We start from the raw sequence: 18,119 nt of genomic DNA, 5'->3' as shown, positions 1-18,119 counted from the left end.
GGGAAAGAGAATAATGTGGAACTCAAAATCTTTCACAAGATGAATGCTGAGAACTATCTTTGCATGTAGTTAGAACATTAAATAAATAAGTTCATAGTATAAATTATTCTTTCCTTTCTTTATTAATTCATATTTCTCCTTGCTTTAAATCCTAGTTCAAATTTCTAACTTCAAAATACCCTCTTTCCTCTATACTTGTGAACAATTTTTTTTGTTCTATACTACTTTATTTGTAATTTTCATTCCTAAATTAATGGATTCATATTGAACTTGTATATCTATTTATCCTGTGAAGTCCATCTCTTTATTGTATATTCTCTCTCTCTTTCTCTCTCTCTCTCTCTCTCTCTCTCTCTCTCTCTCTCTCTCTCTTTCTTTAGTTTTTGAAAGGCAATGGGCTTAAATGATCTGAACTATTGATATTTAAATTATAGCATTCTCTATTTCAGGAACATTCTTTTTTCATCTTCTGAGAACTCAGTAAGTAATAATAATGACTGATAACAATCACATTACTAATGTTCCTGATTCCAACCTTTCATTTGTAGAGTTGTGTTATATTAGAGTTACAATAGGTCTTCAAGATCCTATAATTTGAATGCCTCCTTGTGCGGACCAGTTTGAGAGAATAACATTTAGTGGCTTCCAAATGCAGTATCTGATATTGTTCTTCTTGTTTATTTGAATGTGTCATTTCTTACCTTAAAAGTCTAAACAGCTCCTATTTCTCTGCGTAATAAATGAGCAGCTATTGCTTCTTATATAGAATTTTATTGTTAAATCACTTTGCAGTCATATATGCCTCTGTGAACCATTTGGGATTTTCTTGGCAGAGATGTAAAAATGGTTTCTCATTTACTTCTCAAATCCTTAAAAGTGCCTCCTTCCAAATATTCAAAAAGGTATTATTTCTCTTCTCTTAATACAATCTGTTCCATTACTTGAATCAAGCATCTTTTCTCCCTTTGTCATTTCTCCCCCCCAACTTTTCCTTCAGAGTCTTCTTATACTAAACTTTTTTTTTTAAGGAACTGAGCAAAAGTCCTGATTAGGATCAAGATTCAGACCTCTTATAATGTTTTCCTGAGGAAATGATTTGCTGACAACATTACTAATTTGATTCCATGGAAAGAACCATGGCACTGATTGTAAAAAGAAAAGATAACTGACTAAAATTAACAATAGGCATATCAAGGATTCTCCTTACAGTTTTAATCCATTCCAATAAACATTTTTAAGTGCCTAAGATGTTTCAAGCACTGTGCTAAATTCTGGCAACATAATTAATAAAAAGGGAGTACCTTCCCTGAATAAACTTATAATTTATTTATTTTGGTTTTTTTGCAAGGCAATAGGAGTGGAGAGTAAAGTGACTTGTTCATAGTTCCACTGCTAGGTAATTAAAATTCTGAAGTCAGATTTGAACTCAGTTTCTCTTGACTCCAAGGCTTGTGCCCTATCCACATGCCACCTAACTGCCCTTTAAACTTAATTTAAATAGGGAGACAATACACCAAAGGAACCAGGAAGGTAGGGAGAGCCTGGATGAACCATCATGGGGTAATCTGTATATGAACATCTTGTTCTGTGAATTTAAATCAAGCAGGGCAGTAGATGCAAAATGGATTGAGTCCAGTTTCTCTATAATCCAGATCTCCTTAAAAGAAGACATGGGGAGAACACCCAGACCTCTAAGTAGATAAGGAGGAGCATCTAATTTCAGATAGACATACAAATGTGATCCCAAGGCTCAATGTTACTGTAAGATGACTGATTTTTTGGGGGGAGAAACCAGGGTCCCAGTAGAAAATGAAGTCCTTCAAGGCAGAGAATTTCTTACTTTAATATTTGTATCTTCACATCTACCACTACTTGGCACATAAGAGAATTAATGTTTGTTAAGTGATTGATTGTAATAAAAATAATTTTTTTACATAAGTATATTTTTACTTCTAGCAGTCACTGTTGAGTCCTTTGTGTAGTCTCTGGCCCAGTTGAATACTCTTCCTTGTTCAGCAGTGTTATCCCATTTGAGTAACCATTATTATCTCTTCTGCCAGGTAACAAACATCCCTAGATTGAGGTTGCTGTTTTACCACAAACATATTGTTGTCTTATTTGACTGTCAGTAGAGATTAGGAATCACTGACAGCATACTCTGATTCTCAAAATTGCTGCTGCCTTAATTCCAGTTCTTCTGAAATTATTTGTTGCACATTTTAAAAGTATTTTTGTTTACCTTTGTCCACCCAAATTACTTCTCACTATACACAGCATAAGCTCCTTGAAGGAAGGGATTATTAGTTTTTTTTTTTTTTTATTTTTAGTGCTTAGCAAAGTGTCAGACATATCCTGGCTACTAAATAAATATGTATTGAATGAAATAAAGAATAAATGACTCATATACTAAAAGTGATGAAAGATGACAGGCATTTAATATCTCAACTTTAATTCAAATCTGTAGATAAATGAAGTCTGTAGCTGTCATACCCATAGAAGCTCATAACAGCTAAAATAAAATTGGTAGGTATTCTTGTGGAGATCAGATTTAAAGAGGCAATATATAGTTCAGGAGATTTTCAAAAGGGAACAGTTGACTCTCATTGAAGGTAAAGTATTCAGGGTCATGAGATAGCTTGAAAATGGCATGCACAATGATGGTGAGTCAATATAAGAAAGAGTAAATCAAAGAACTCTGCCTTCATATATAAGAATATTGCTCACTGGACATTATGTTCATGTACAAAATGGGAGCTATGGTGGTAAAGGCATTTTACAAACAAGTCAATCCTACTCCTGAATCCCCCAACCAGTGCTTCTGGCCCATACTTCTAAATATAGTCTAAATTTCTATTAACAATAATAAGATTTAGTGCGGCTAGGTGGCGTAGTGGATAAAGCACCAGCCTTGGAGTCAGGAGTACCTGGGTTCAAATCAGGTCTCAGACACTTAATAATTACTTAGTTGTGTGGCCTTGGGCAAGCCACTTAACCCCGTTTGCCTTGCAAAAACCTAAAAAAACAAACAAAAAACAATAATAAGATTTAATTGAAGACACAATTTAATCAAAACTAATAAGCCTGATTTACACAACCTAGAGAGAGCTTTGTCTTCTTTATTCAAATACATTCAATTCAATTCCTTTTACTGACTGTTGATAATAATGCATATTGCAGTGACTGTACTTTTAATGTTTAATCAGCAGATTTCTAACCCTGTTTCCCTCCATTAGTGATAATAACAATTTGCTGCCAAATTTTGTAAATATTGCATGTGCAGGTTGATCATAGCCTTTTTCCTCAACTGAAAATGTGATTGAAAGTATTGATAAATTCAATTTCTTGGGTTCATATCTATTTATTTTATTCAGATGTATATATATATACATATATAGAATTAATCTGCAAATCTAAAATTCTAAACATATGTTCTTTGTTGACTAAAAATATAAAACTACATCCTTCACCCCATAGTTGCTATACTTTGATAGCATGAACCCTATTCTAGGGTACACTTCTTTTGAAATTAGAGGGCTAATATCAGAGACTAAACAGGGAAGGAAAAACTCACAGGATCATAGATTAAGGATGAACTTGAGAGATAACTTCTTCTAACTCCAAGTGACTGAACAAATTGCTCAAGATCACAAAGCTGGTGAAATGATAGTGCCAGATAGTGGCAAAAATCATGTCCTTTGATTCCAAATTCAGAGTTCTCATATCCTTTTCATAACTTCTAGGAAAGTTGGTTGTTGTACAATGAAATGTTTCATAAAAATCACAAGGGGGAGGGGACAGGGAACAGAGCCAAGATGGCAGCAGGAAAACAGCCTTTCCTAGAAACTCTCTCTAAAATATTTCAAAAAACCTTAAAATTATACTCTAACTAAATTTTTGAGAGACAGAACCCACACAAAGATCCAGTGAGTCAATTCTTCAGCTGAAGGTAATCTGGACAATAGTGGGAAGACTCTTCCATGGGATGGAGGGGTGGCAGTATGTCAGAGCAAAGGAATTTCAGCCTTCTGGGAACAGTTCCACTGCACCTGGGTCCCTAGGAGTGCTGGCTCCTAGCAGCAGAAGCAGTTTCCAGACTTGCCACCCCATGGAGCACCAAGCACAACTTGGAAGATCAGCGGGGAAACCTCTGCCAGAGCGAGTGCAAAGCCTAGGCCAGTGTAGCCTTACTCACCACCGCCATGGCTCTCAGTGCAGCTCAGATCCCAGGAAATGAAAGCACACCCACAGAGCTGCCCAGCAGTGAGCCACTCAGCATCTGATCTCTGAGCCAACAGAAGATAAGGGAGTGGAGGGACACTGTCAAGATCTGCTCTCTGTCCCTGGGACAGGACTCTGGGGCTTTGACCATATTCAGACTTTGATCATAGTCTGGGTCCCCCATAGAGCAGGGACCCTCTTCACAGTTTCAGAGCAGAGGAGTATGCTTGTGGTCATTCAACAGACCAAGAGAGCAGTAAGAGCCTCCCATAAGAAGGAACTGAGGTCCTTGTGGGGGTGTCCCAATTATACCCAAAAGCGCAGGAAGCACCCCAAATGAGTAAACAGGAAAAACAGGAAAAAAGGAACCTGACCATAGATAATTACTTTGGTCCCATGGCTCAAACTGAAGATGAGAAAGTCCAAGGTTCTGTAGCTAAAGACTCCGTGAAATATAGAAGTTGGGCTTAGGCTGTGACAGAGCTCAAAAATGATTTTGAAAATCAAGTAAGGGAGATAGAAGAAAATTTGGGATAAGAAATGAGAGAGATGCAGGAAAAACATGAAAATGAAGTCAGCAGCTTAGTCAAGGAGATTAAAAAAAATGCTGAAGAAAATAACATGTCAAAAACCAGCTTGAGTGAAACAGATAAAACAGTTCAAAAAGTTATTGAGGAGAAGAATGCTTTAAAAAGAAGAACTGGCCAGATGGAAAAGGAGATAAGAAAGCTCTCTGAGGAAAACAAATCCTTCAAATGTAGAATGTAGCTAAAGGAAGCTGATGACTTTGCGAAAAATCAGGGCAATACTTCAACACCAAAAGAATGAAAAATTAGAAGAAAACATGAAATATCTCATTGAAAAAACAACTGATCTGGAAAACAGATCCAAGAAAGATAATTTTAAAAAATTATTGGAGTACCTGAAAGTCATGATCAGGAAAAGAGCCTTGACCTCATTTTAAAAGAATTTCTACAGGAAAATTGTCCTGATACTAGAAGCAGAGGGTAAAATGGAAATTGAGAGAATCCACTGGAAAGAGATACAAAATAAACCAACCCCCAGGAATATTATAGCCAAGTTCCAGAACTCCCAAGTCAAGGAGAAAATATTACAAGCAGTCAGAAGGAAACAATTCAAATATCATGGAGCTACAGTCAGGATCTCACATGACCTAGCAGCATTAAGGGCTCATAGGGCTTGGAATATCATATTCCAGAAGACAAAAGATCTTGGAATGCAATCAAGAATTTACTACCCAGAAAAACTGACCACCCTCTTCCAGGGGAAAAGATGTACTTTCAATGAAACAGGATTTTCAAATGTTACTGTTGAAACAACAAGAGCTGTACAGAAAGTCTGATCTTCAAGTACAGGACTCAGGTGAAGCATAGAGAGTGTGGATATAAAGGGTAAATTATGAGGGACTTAATGATGATGAACTGTGTGTATTCCTTCATGGGAAGATGATAGAGATAATACTCATATGAACCTTCTCATTTATTAGAGCAGTTAGAAGGAGCTTATATAGACAGGACACAGGAGGGAGCAGCTGAATTTGAAGGTATAATATATTGCAAAAATGGAATCAGTGTGTGAAAAGGAAATGTACTGTAAGAAAGGAAAGGAGAGGTAGAATAGACTAAGATAGTTCATGTAAAAGATTCAAGAAATAGCTTTTGTAATGGTATGGAAGTGGGGAAGGTGAGGGGGAATGAGCAAGCCTTCATTTTCATTGGAAATGGCTTAGAAAGGAAACAGCATACATTACTTAATAGGGTATAGACATCTAGAAGAAAATGGAGAGAAGGTGGATAGGGGTGGGGAGGGGGATGTGGGTGATAGAGGAGAGAGTAGATCATAGGAGAGGAAGTCAGATATTACATATTTTCTTTTTTACTTTTTGCAAGGTGGTGGGATTGGGTAGTCTGTCGGGGAACATGAGGCTGGGTGGTTGCTGATTCTCTGGGGTGGAATGTAGGCTTGGGGCCTCTTGGCCCCAGGGTCAGTGCTCTGTGTGCTGCACCACTCGGCTGCGTCATAGCACATTTTTGGAGAGGGACAGAATGAAAGGAGAGAGAAAATATAGTAGATGGTAATGGGGAGGAATGGATGGATGGAATTGCAATCAGCAACAGCAACTGTGGAAAAATATATAAGTAACTTCTATGATGGACTTATGATAAAGAATGTGATCCACCCCAGAGACAGAGCTGATGGTATCAGAACACAGACTGAGACACATTTTTTCTCTTTCTGTCACTTTATTTCTCATGAGGTTTTATATTTTTGTGGGGGGAGGGGTATTATATTTACTCTTACAACAAGAATATTTTAGAAATGTGTAAATAAAATAAGGAAAATTTTTAAAAAGTGAATGAAAAAAGTATATAGAGGGAAAATAGATGCAGACATATATGTATATGCAACTCTCTCTACATGCATATATTCCTACATATACATACATGCAATTTTTAATGATGCCCTCATTGAAAATGTTATTCTATAGTGCACTTAATATAGAAAACTTTTTTTTTTACTTAGGAATAGAATCTTTCTCAAATGGAATTGGACAGACAGGTTTAATATGCAATGAGTAATGTACAGATCCAGTCTCACCGGGAGATTCCTTAATTACTTAGACTAGAGAAATTTATGAATCAGTAGCACCCTTAAATTCTGTAATAGGTTGCACTGGTTAGACAACACTTGTGGAAAGATAGACCGCTATTTCAAAAGTAGAATGGTCATTCTGAATTGTGCTGTTTTTGGTGATGCTAATACAACTTGGTGAAAAGTGAAAAAGAAATATCTATATAATGCCAAAACAACTTATCAATTCCTGTGAGGTCAGCTCTATTAATATCTAATAGTTGAGGAAATCAGCTACTGGAGTATTATCAACATTATTAAGTGACATGTCTAAAATATGTCTGAGATTGGTCTTGAACTCAGATTTTCATTAAAACTTTTATCTAAGGGGCACCTAGGTGGCACGGTGAATAGAGCACTGACCTTGGAGTCAGGAATACCTGAGTTCAAATATTGCCTCAGATACTTAATAATTACTTAGCTGTGTGGCCTTAGGCAAGCCACTAAACCCCATTGCCTTGCAAAAACCTAAATAAATAAAAGCCTTTTATCTACTTTGCCACCTAACTCCCCATTTCTAATTAGGTGGAAGGGAACCCAAAATGCTTAATCCAGTAAAGCCCTCAAATTTACTCTCCCATTTTCCACTGATGATGCACTGAGCTCCTCTGAGCCTCCTACCCACAGAGGGCAGCCCCTACATGACAGTCTCATGTCATTTTTGTTGATATACAGAGAAATATAGGCTAAATGAAAATATAATTATGTGGATTTAGAACTACTTGAATGGTCAGAAAAAATAATTATTCAATTTCAACATAGGTAGTGGTCTCTGGAAATGAATTTAGAGGATAAAAGGAGATTTAAGTTCAGGGTTTTACAAGTCTTAAAGCAATACATGAATGTTAGCTATGATGATGATGATGATGAAGTTGATGATGATGATGATGATGATGAAGTTGATGATAATGATGATGTAACCTTGCCTTCTTCTGTTCAATATTTATGCAAATGATTTCATTAAAATTATATATGTTATATTTATTAAATTTGCAGATGACAAAAATGAAAGATATGCATACTTGCATGCATATATATAAATTAAGTATAGACATACATGAATATATATTATGTACTTTTTGCTTCTGCCATTAGGATATGAGCTCATTTTGAGGAAGGATTGTTTCATTCTTGGTACTTCTAGCTACAAGATCTAGCACATTTCTTGAACATAATAGATACTTTATAGTTCTTTTTGATTTTTTTTTGAATTTGGAAATCATCTTCAAAGTTCTCTATGCTTCACAATTTCCCTTAATAATCATAGCTAAAGTGGATTTAAATTTAATAGGGACATTATAAATATTTAATAATTAGATATACATACATACTTATAGATAGACTTGTTTATGTAGTATAAATAATGTTTGTATGTACATTTATATGTGCATTGCATGTGCTTGTGTGTGTTTATGTATATCAAATGATAGAGTTTCTATAAAGGTAGAAATTGCATGGTTTGGGAGAGAGTGAGTAAGCCAAGGAGATGCAAAGATTGCAAGTCTGAAAGGATTGTTCTGTCCTTAAAAGAAATAGAGACATTTGGAAGAGGAATTGGTTTAAGTAGAAAGATAATGAATTTAGTTTCAGATATTTTGATTTTAAGATAGCTCAATAACGTTCAGTTTGATATGTCCAATGTAATATTGATAGTATTGAACTAAAACTTAGCAAAGATACTGCTGGTAGATATGTAGATTTGAGAGTCCTCTAGGCAGAATTGATGTGTTTTCCCAGAAAGAATAGAAAGGTTTGGGCGGCTAGGTGGCTAGTGGATAAAAAGCACTGGCCTTGGAGTCAGGGGTACCTAGGTTCAAATATGGTCTCAGACACTTAATAATGATCTAGCTGTGTGGCCTTGGGCAAGGCACTTAACCCCATTTGCCTTACAAAAACCTAAAAAAATATCCATTGGAAAGTTGATTGAAAACATTTTGGGCTGATAAAAAAGGCATAGACTTGGTCATTAAAAGATCATTGATAACTTGGAAGTTCAAGTTGAGTGATGAGGTTGAAAGTAGAAATTGGGTGAGTAAACAAATTTTTCTATTTAAAAATATGGAATAAAGTTATGTCAATAACATAGAATAATAAAAATAATTATACATGACACTGCATATCTACTATACTCAACTTGCTATTGCTTTAAATAAAAACATACTTTTTATAATGTAAATTTGTCTTTTTTTCTTCTCTTTTCATCCCCTCCCCTTATCCTAAAGATGACTACCATTAGATTCAAATATATATATATCTATAATTCAGTTTTTTCTCTGGATCCAGTTAGTGCCTTTCTTTATATATTCTTTATATTTTATTTGGGTACTTGTAATAGACAAAATAGCTTATTTTTACAAAGTTGTTCTTAAAACAATATCACTGTTATGATATACAGTGTTCTGTTGGCTCTGCTCTTCATTAGTTCATGCAAGTCTTTCCATGTTTTCTAAAATTATTTAACTCATCATTTCTTATAGTATAGTAATATTATATCACAATTATGTATCACAACTTTTTTAATCATTCTCCAATTGATGGGTGACTCTTCAATTTCCACTTTTTTGCTGCCACAAAGTAAGCTGCTCTAAACCTTTTAGAACATATGAGATGTTTTGCTTTTCTCTTAATCATCTTTGAAAAGACCAAGTAATGGATTAAAAGAGATATACAATTTCTAGCAGCAAACAAAACATAATAATCTTGTATTTTATACCTATAAAGACAAGATTATAGGATAAAAATTCTTTATTTGTTAAATATCATCTTTTCCAAGTATTTTGGATTTGAATGGGAGTAAGATATAGGCCAATAACTTGAGTGGTTGGTAAGGTTTAATGAAATGTTTTGATTTTTTTTCCAAAATAGGGCAGATTGTGTATGTTTGAAAGTACTGGGGAAGAATAGGGAGAAGGTAAAGATTTGAGAGACAGGGAGAATGTTTAGGGAATGCAATCTGTTAAAGAATATTGAAAGTGAGAGGATCTATTGCATATGTAGAGGATTGATTTAGGCAAGAAGAGTCACCTCTTTGTCAGACACTGAGAATGAGAAGAAAGTGTGAGTAGATATAAATGGGTTTTGAGATGAAGTGAAAGAGAGAGGAGGATCTTATAATGAATGTCTTATTTTTTTTTTTTTGCAGTAAAGTAAATGGCAAGTCCTAGAGAGGGAGAGGAGAAATTAAAGTGGACTTGAAGAGGGAAGAGAAAATTTGAAAAAAATTTATTTGGGGAGTAAAGGAATACATTTTTTTTTGCTGTTCTTTTTCTTTCAGTTATATGTCTCTTTGTCATCCCATTTGGAATTTTCCTGACAAAATAGTAGAATGGTTTGCCATTTCTTGAAGCTAATTTTCTAGATGAGAAAACTAAGGTAAACAGAGTTAAATGACTTGCCCAGGGTCCCACAGTTAGTGTCTGAGGCCAGATTTGAACTCAGTCCCCCTGACTCTGGATCTTGCATTTTATTCATTGTGCCATCTAGCTGCCAAGGGAATCAATTAAGAAAGAATAAAAGGAATGCCTTGCTATAGTGAGGAATATTATGACTTCCCCCTTCCCTGATATAGTTCTATATGAAATCATGTAATGTAACACATTGTTATAATTTTTAGAAAATAGAGTCATTAGTTTAGGAAAAGCATTTAATGAAATGAGAAATGATCTGAATTATGAAAGAAGTGTAATCATAACATAAATAAATATCAATTGATAAAAATAAAACATTTTATATTATAATCTCATAAATTTTGTATAATAATCCCCACTTCATAGGTGAGTAGGCTGAGGTTTATATATGTGAATGAGACAGAGAATCTGAACTTCGACCTAAGTCCTCTGACTCCTATTCCAATGTTTTTTTCAAAGATATCCTTCTGCCTCTCAAGTTTAAGCAGTCATTAGATAGGAGTGAGGATAGATGATTCACACAGAAAGGAACAGACTTCACAATTTTCTCAAAGCATTGGTTTTGCTAGGACTTAGAGTTAACTGATTTTACTTTACTTTCTAACTTTTCATCTTTGACCAAACTGCTTATTTCATGCAAGTACTTCTCTGTAGACCCATCAAAAGTAAGATATATTTGGAGTTCACATTAAAACCTTACTACTGGAGACTTTACAGGCTAAAACTAAATTGGATCTTACAACTAGATACATAAAAATTGTACGTACATATATCTAATCTATATCTATATCTATCTCCATCATCTCTATCTTTATCTATCTCTATCTCTATCTCTGTATCTCTATCTCCTCTATCATCTATCTGTATCTAATCTATGTCTATATCTAATGTATGTGTGTCCATGTGTATATATGTATCTATATCTAATTATAAATATGTATATACATATATATTATATATTGCTTCATAAGACTCCCCATGTAAAAGAAATTAACTTTCTACTAAACCTCTCTTTTTAATGATTTTCTTTAATTGTATGCTATAAGAAAAACACATTATTGTAGAATCAAATGCTAGATAACAAAAATGACTGAAAACAAATATTAGAAATACTCCATTTAAGGTACTTGGGTGGTGCTGTGGATAGAGCATTTGCCGTGAACCCAGGAGTACATGAGTTCAAATCCTGCCTTAGATAAAATATCTACTAAACCTTAGATACTGTGACTAGCACCATTTATTTCCCAAGAAAAACTATGCACAGAAAATGGGAACCTTGTATTTTTTCTAGGTCTTTTTGCTTTTCAGTGTTCTCTAACTTCCTGAAGATTAAGACTGAAAACAAACTAGCAAAACTAAATGACAAGTTATATTGGAAGCAAAAAGACAAAGATTTAAATGCTATCTCTACCTCTCACTACCTCTATGACCTTGGGCAAGTAACTGCACTTCTTTGTACTTCTGGCAATTTATCTCCATTATGTGACTTCAGACCTGCAGTTTGTCACTGTCTGAGGGAGTTCATTATGCTAAGTAAATCATTGATCTTTCCCTTATTTGCATATTAGAATTGGCAGAATTCATTTTAGCAATAACCTCTGAAACCCAAAAGAAGAAAATCCTTTTGTTTGAATCTTCTTAACAATAATTTATCTTTGCCTTACTTGCTGTTTTTCATTTGTGAGCAATAATAATGCTTTATGAATTTAGTTCAGATCTAATATCCTGGTTTTGGCATTAGCAAGATTTATTCCAGTAGAAAGCTCTTCTTTGCAACTTCATGTTTAGAATTTCTCCAAGTGCAATATGGAACTATGCCCAAAAATCAGCAAAAATGATCATACCCTTTGATCCATCAATTAAAAATCTAGGTCTATCTCCAGAAGAAATCATAAAAAATGAGAAAAGTACCACATGTTCCAAAATATTCATAGCAACTCTTTTTGTAGTGACAAAGAATTGGAAATTGAGGGAATGCCTATCAATAAAAGAATGGCTGAACAAGTTATGGTATATGAATGTTATGGAATACTATTTTTCTTTAAGAAACCATGAAGGGGGGCGGCTAGGTGGCATAGTGGATAAAACACCGGCCCTGGAGTCAGGAGTACCTGGGTTCAAATCTGGTCCCAGACACTTAATAATTACCTAGCTGTGTGGTTTTGGGCAAGACACTTAACCCCATTTGCCTTGCAAAAACCTAAAAAAAAAGAAACCATAAAGGGTTGGACTCTAGAAAAGCATGGAATGAAATACAGAAACTGATGCTGAGTGAAGGGAGCAGCACCAAGAGAACAATGTCTCATTAACAATAATATTGTGAGATGTTCAACCCTGATGGAAGCAACTCCTCTCAACAGTTCAGAGAATTAGGACAACCCTAGGAGATGACAATGGACAATGCTATCCCCTATTCAGAGAATGAAGAACAAAACAAAAAATATCCTACAGAATCCTATTGAACACTTCATTAACTTTTTAAAAATTTCTCTAATGCATTTCTTTCCTTTCTCATGGTTTTCTTTCTTTTTCATTAATCCTAATTCCTCTTACTGAAAATGACTAATCTGTAAACATGTTAAACACCAATGTCCATGTATAATATTCACCTGACTGTTCACTGAAGATAATAATGTAACTTAAAATATGCATATGAATATAGATGAATGTTAAAAAACTTTTTAACATGCAATTAGAAAAATAAAATATCAATTGTACAAAAAATTTCTCCTAATACCTAATTCAAAACTAAGATCTTTTAGTAAAGACCACTCATACATCTAGAGATTACTGTTGGGTTCTTCTTTCTTGAAGAGGACCAATACCATCAGGAGGGTGATATCTTGACTTGCAAGTGAATTGGATTTAAGGGAGGCAGAGCTGTGCAAAGTCACTAGCCTCACTCTTTCCTGAATCCAAAGGTAAGACAAAGGTTAGTAGTGAAGTAGGGTAGTTGATCTGTGCTAAGTGAAAAACTCATGACCCTCAGACCTAGAATTGTAAGTATAAAAAGAAAAAAAAAATAAGATTTATTAAAAGTTGGCTGCAAACACAAAATAGAGAAAGTAAGAGAGATTTAAGAATTATTTAAAGAAAAAAAAGATTTCTTTAAAGCTCACATGTGTTTGACATGATAGTCTAAATCAGACAGTCCACTGCTGATTAGATCTGGTAGGAAAGGTAAAGTGCAAGAGATATAAGAGAGTGAGCCACTTGTCAGAATGCCCTTAAATATTGCTCCAGGGTTGGTGGAAGGGCCAGGTTGGTAGAGCCATTGACATCTGGGATTGGAGAGGTAGCTGTAGGAGGAGCTCCTAGCTGGTTTAAAGTGACATTCTTCCACATCTGTATAATCTGACTTGACCCACAGGTTTGATCAAGGTCAAACTAAAGGCCAAAGAGGAAATATTTTAAAAGTACAGAAAACATTACAGAAATTTGTTTGTCCTCTCTCTGTCTGCTCTCTCTCTCTCTCTCTCTCTCTCTCGCTTGCTCTCTCTCATAGTTCAGTGATTTAAGGCTAAGTTGTGTTTGTCCTTCTTTCTTGAAGAGGGCCTTGACATCAGGGATATGATACCTTGACATGCAAGTGAATTGGATTTAAGTGAGAGGGATGGGGAGAGGTATATAAAGGCACCAGACTCATTTTCTCTACCAGAGTCATCTGGATCCAGGGACCAATTATTCATCAGGAAGACTTGAGATGGCCCTGCATTAAGTGACCTTTTTAAGCTAAGGTCTTTAACAGCTCTCAGTCTGACAGAGTCAATGCCAGTTTAGTGATTAAGTTTAGGTTAAAAAAAATGAGGCAGAGAGTGATTTTTCTTTTCTTATTGCTGAGGCTAGCATCTTTAATACAATATTTAATAGTAGTGGTGATAGTGGGCATCCTTGTTTCACCCCTGATCTTATTGGGAATGCCTCTAGCCTCTCCCCATTGGATGTAATGTTTGTTGATCATTTCAGATAGATACTGCTTATTTTAAGGAACAGTCCATTTATTCTTACACTTTCTAGTGTTTTTAGTAGGAATGGGTGCTATATTTTGTCAAAAGCTTTTTCATCATCTATTAATATAATCATATAATTTCTGATAGGTTTGTTGCTGATATGATTAATTATACTAACAGTTTTCCTAATATTGAATCAACCCTGAAATCCTGGGACAAATACTACTTGGTCAAAATGTATTATTCTAGTGATAACTTGTATTTGTTTTGCTAAGGTTTTATTTAAGATTTTTGCATCTATATTCATCAGGGAGATAGGTCTATAATTTTCTTTTTCTGTTTTAACTCTTCTTGGTTTAGGTATCAACACCATATTGGTGTCATAGAAAGAGGAAGAGTTACGTCTTCCCTTATTTTTCCAGAGTTTATATAGAATTGGAACCAATTGTTCCTTAAATGTTTGGTAGAATTCACTTGTGAATACATCAGGCACTGGAGATTTTTTCCTAGGGAGTTCAATGATGGCTTGTTGATTTTCTTTTTCTGAGACAGGGTTGTTTGGGTATTTAAGCTCTTCATTTAACCTGGGCAACTTATATTTTTGTAAATATTCATCCATTTCACTTAGATTTTATCAAATTTATTGGCATAGAGTTAGTGGGGCAAAATAATTCTGAATTATGACTTTAATTTCCTCCTCATTGCTGGTGAGTTCATCTTTTTCATTTATTATACTAGCAATTTGGTTTTCTCCTTTTTTTAATCAAATTGACCAGAGGTTTATTAATTTTGTTGGTTTTTTCATAAAACCAACTCTTGGTTTTATTTATTAACTCAATAGTTTTTTGCTTCTGATTTTATTAATTTCTTTTTTAATTCTTAGAATTTCTAATTTGGTATTTAATTGGGGGGTTTTAATTTTTTCTTAGTCAAATTTTTTAGTTGCATATTTAGTTCATTGATTTCCTCTTTCTCTAATTTATTCATGTAAGCATTTAAAGATGTGTGTGATCAAATAGTGATCAAATGAGGAAAAAAAGCTTGCCTATCAAAAAAAAAATATCTAACCAGGATTAGAAGACCTGATTTTCTGACCAGAACAGTGGGGATTGCTATTTACACTTATTGAGAGTCATTAAATTCCAAAGACCAAATGAGACTTGGACTGGGAAGTATTATTTACCAATCAGTGGGAGCCAGAGTAATTGGCTTTAACCCAATTCTACTTTTGATACTGAATCAGGGAGTTATGGACAAAGAAGATGTTGTAATTAGGAATAAATTTTGTTGAAGGAAAAAATATTGTCTGTGCCTATATGGGTTCAAAATGACTCCATTTGTTTTTTAATATTTTTTATTTTATGCTTTCCATTTATATACAATAGTAGTTCTACCTATCATTTTTATAAGGTTTTGAATTTTACAATTTTGCATCTGTAAATTGCCTTTGCATATCCTTTGACCATTTGTCAATTGGGGAATGGCATGTTTTTCCTTTTCTTTTCTTTTTTTTTTTAATAAATTTGACTCAGTTCTTTGTATGTTTTAGAAATGTGTCCTGTCAGAAATTTTAATTGTAAAAATTGTTTCCCAGTTTATTATACTTCTTTTGATCTTGGGTACAGTGATTTTGTTTGTACAAAAGCTTTTTAATTTAATGTAATCCAAATTATCTAATTTGTTTTTAATCATGTTCTCCATTGCTTCCTTGATCATAAACTGCTTCCCTTTCCATATATCTGACAGATTACTTGATCTCCTAGTTTGCTTATAATATTGTTTTTTGCATCTTAATCCTGTACCAATTTTGATCTTATCTTGGTATAGGGTCTGAGACGTTGGTCTAATGCAAGTTTCTGCCATACTAACTTCTAATTTTCCCAACAGTTTTTTTGGAAGAGAGAGTTATTATCCAAGAAGCTGAACTCTTTGATTTTCTCAAATAGCAGATAGCTATAATCCTTTGCTGCTGCCTCTTTTCCATCTTATCTATTCCACTGATCTACCACTATATTTCTTAGCCAATATCAGATAGTTTTGGTCATCTGCTTTACAATATAATTTTATATCTGGTAAGACTAAGCCACCTTCTTTTGCACTTTTTTCATTAAATCCCTGGATAATCTTAACCTTTTGTTTCTCCATATGAATTTAGTTAACATTTTTTCTAACTCATTAAAGCAATTTTTTGGAAGTTTGATTGGTCAGGCACAAAATAAGCAGTTTAATTTAGGCAGAATTGTCATTTTTATTATATTAGCTTGGCCTATCTATGAGTGGTTGATATTTGCCCAGTTATTTAAATCTGGTTTCATTTGAGTGAAAAGTGTTTTATAGTTATTTTCAAAAAGTTTCTGAGTCTGTCTTGGCAGGGAGATGTCCAAGTATTTTATATTGTCTAAAGTCACTTTAAATGGAATTTCTCTTTCTAGCTCTTGCTGTTGTATATTGCTAGTAATATATATATATATATATATATATATATATATATATATATACATATATATATATATATATATATATATATATATATATATGAATGCTGAGGATTTATGTAGCTTTATTATGTACTGCAACTTTGCGAAAGTTGCTAATTGTTTCTAGCAGTTTTCTAGATTTTTTTAGGATTCTCTAGGTATACCATCATGTCACCTGCAAAGAGTGAGAGTCTTGTTTCTTCATTCCCAATTCCAATACCTTCAATTTCTTTTTTTCTTTTATTGCTGAAACTAACATTTTGCTTCACAAATTTGCATGTCTTCCTTGCACAGGGGTCATGCTAATCTTCTCTGTATCAGTCCAATTTTAGCATATGTGCTACCAAAGCATGTAGTGAAGCTAACATTTCTAACACAATATTGAATAGTAGTAGTAATAACAGACATCCTTGCTTCACCCCTGATATTATTGGGAATGCCTCCAGCTTAGCCCCATTGCATATAATGCTTGTTGATGGTGTCAGGTAGGCACTGCCTATCATTCTAAGGAACAATCCATTTATTCCTATGCTTTCTCGTGTTTTTAGTAGGAATGGGTGCTATATTTTGTCAAAGGCTTTTCAGCATCTATTGCTGTAATCATATGATTTCTATTGCATTTATTATTGATATAGTCAATTATACTTAGTTTTCCTAATATTCCAAATCCTGCATTCCTTGGATAAATCCTGCTTATTATTTTAGCCTATATTATCCTAGTGAATTCTCCTAGGGAAACCTTATTTAATTGTTTTGCTAAAATTGTATTTAAGATTTTTGCATCCATATTCATTAGGTAAATTGCTCTATATTTTTCTTTCCATGATTTGACTCTTCCTGGTTTAAGTATCAGCATCATAATGGTGTCATAGAAGGAGTTAGGCAGAATTCCATTTTCACTTATTTTTCCCAAAGAGTTTATACAGAATTGGAACCGATTGTTCCTTAAATGCTTGATAGAATTCACTTGTGAATCCATCTGACCATGGAGATTTTTTTCTTAGGGAGTTCCATGATAGTTTGTTGAATTTCTTTTTCTGTGATAGGGTTTTTTAGGTATTTAATTCCTCTTCATTTAACCTAGGCAACTTTTATTTTCATAAATATTCACCATTTCATTTAGATAATTACATTGATTGGCATACAGTTGGGCAAAATAATTCCAAATTATTATTTTCATTTCCTCCTCATTGGTGGTGAGTTCACCTTTTTCATTTATGATTCTAGTAATTTATTGTTTTCTTTCATAAAACCAACTCTTGTTTTTATTTATTAGTTCATTTTCTTTCTTTCAATATTATTATTTTATCCTTTAATTTTTAGAATTTCTGATTTGGCATTTAATTGGGGTTTTTGATTTGTTTTTCTCTAATTTGTTTAGTTCCATGCTAAGTTCATTGATTTCCTCTTAATCT

At 33.9% G+C, this 18,119-nt stretch overlaps 1 non-coding gene across 1 annotated transcript; it reads right to left on the bottom strand.

Annotated features, from left to right (window-relative positions):
• Positions 1–16,953: 16,953 nt before the first annotated feature.
• Positions 16,954–17,056, bottom strand: LOC141510450 (U6 spliceosomal RNA). The gene has a single exon (XR_012474938.1). It is a non-coding gene; the product is annotated as a U6 spliceosomal RNA (small nuclear RNA).
• Between the last annotated feature and the right edge of the window lie 1,063 nt (positions 17,057–18,119).

The sequence above is a fragment of the Macrotis lagotis genome, chromosome 1 (genome assembly GCF_037893015.1).
Source record: "Macrotis lagotis isolate mMagLag1 chromosome 1, bilby.v1.9.chrom.fasta, whole genome shotgun sequence".
NCBI lineage: Eukaryota > Metazoa > Chordata > Mammalia > Peramelemorphia > Peramelidae > Macrotis > Macrotis lagotis.
Note: the sequence above shows the minus strand (reverse complement) of the source record. Positions and strands in the feature narration are given on the sequence as shown.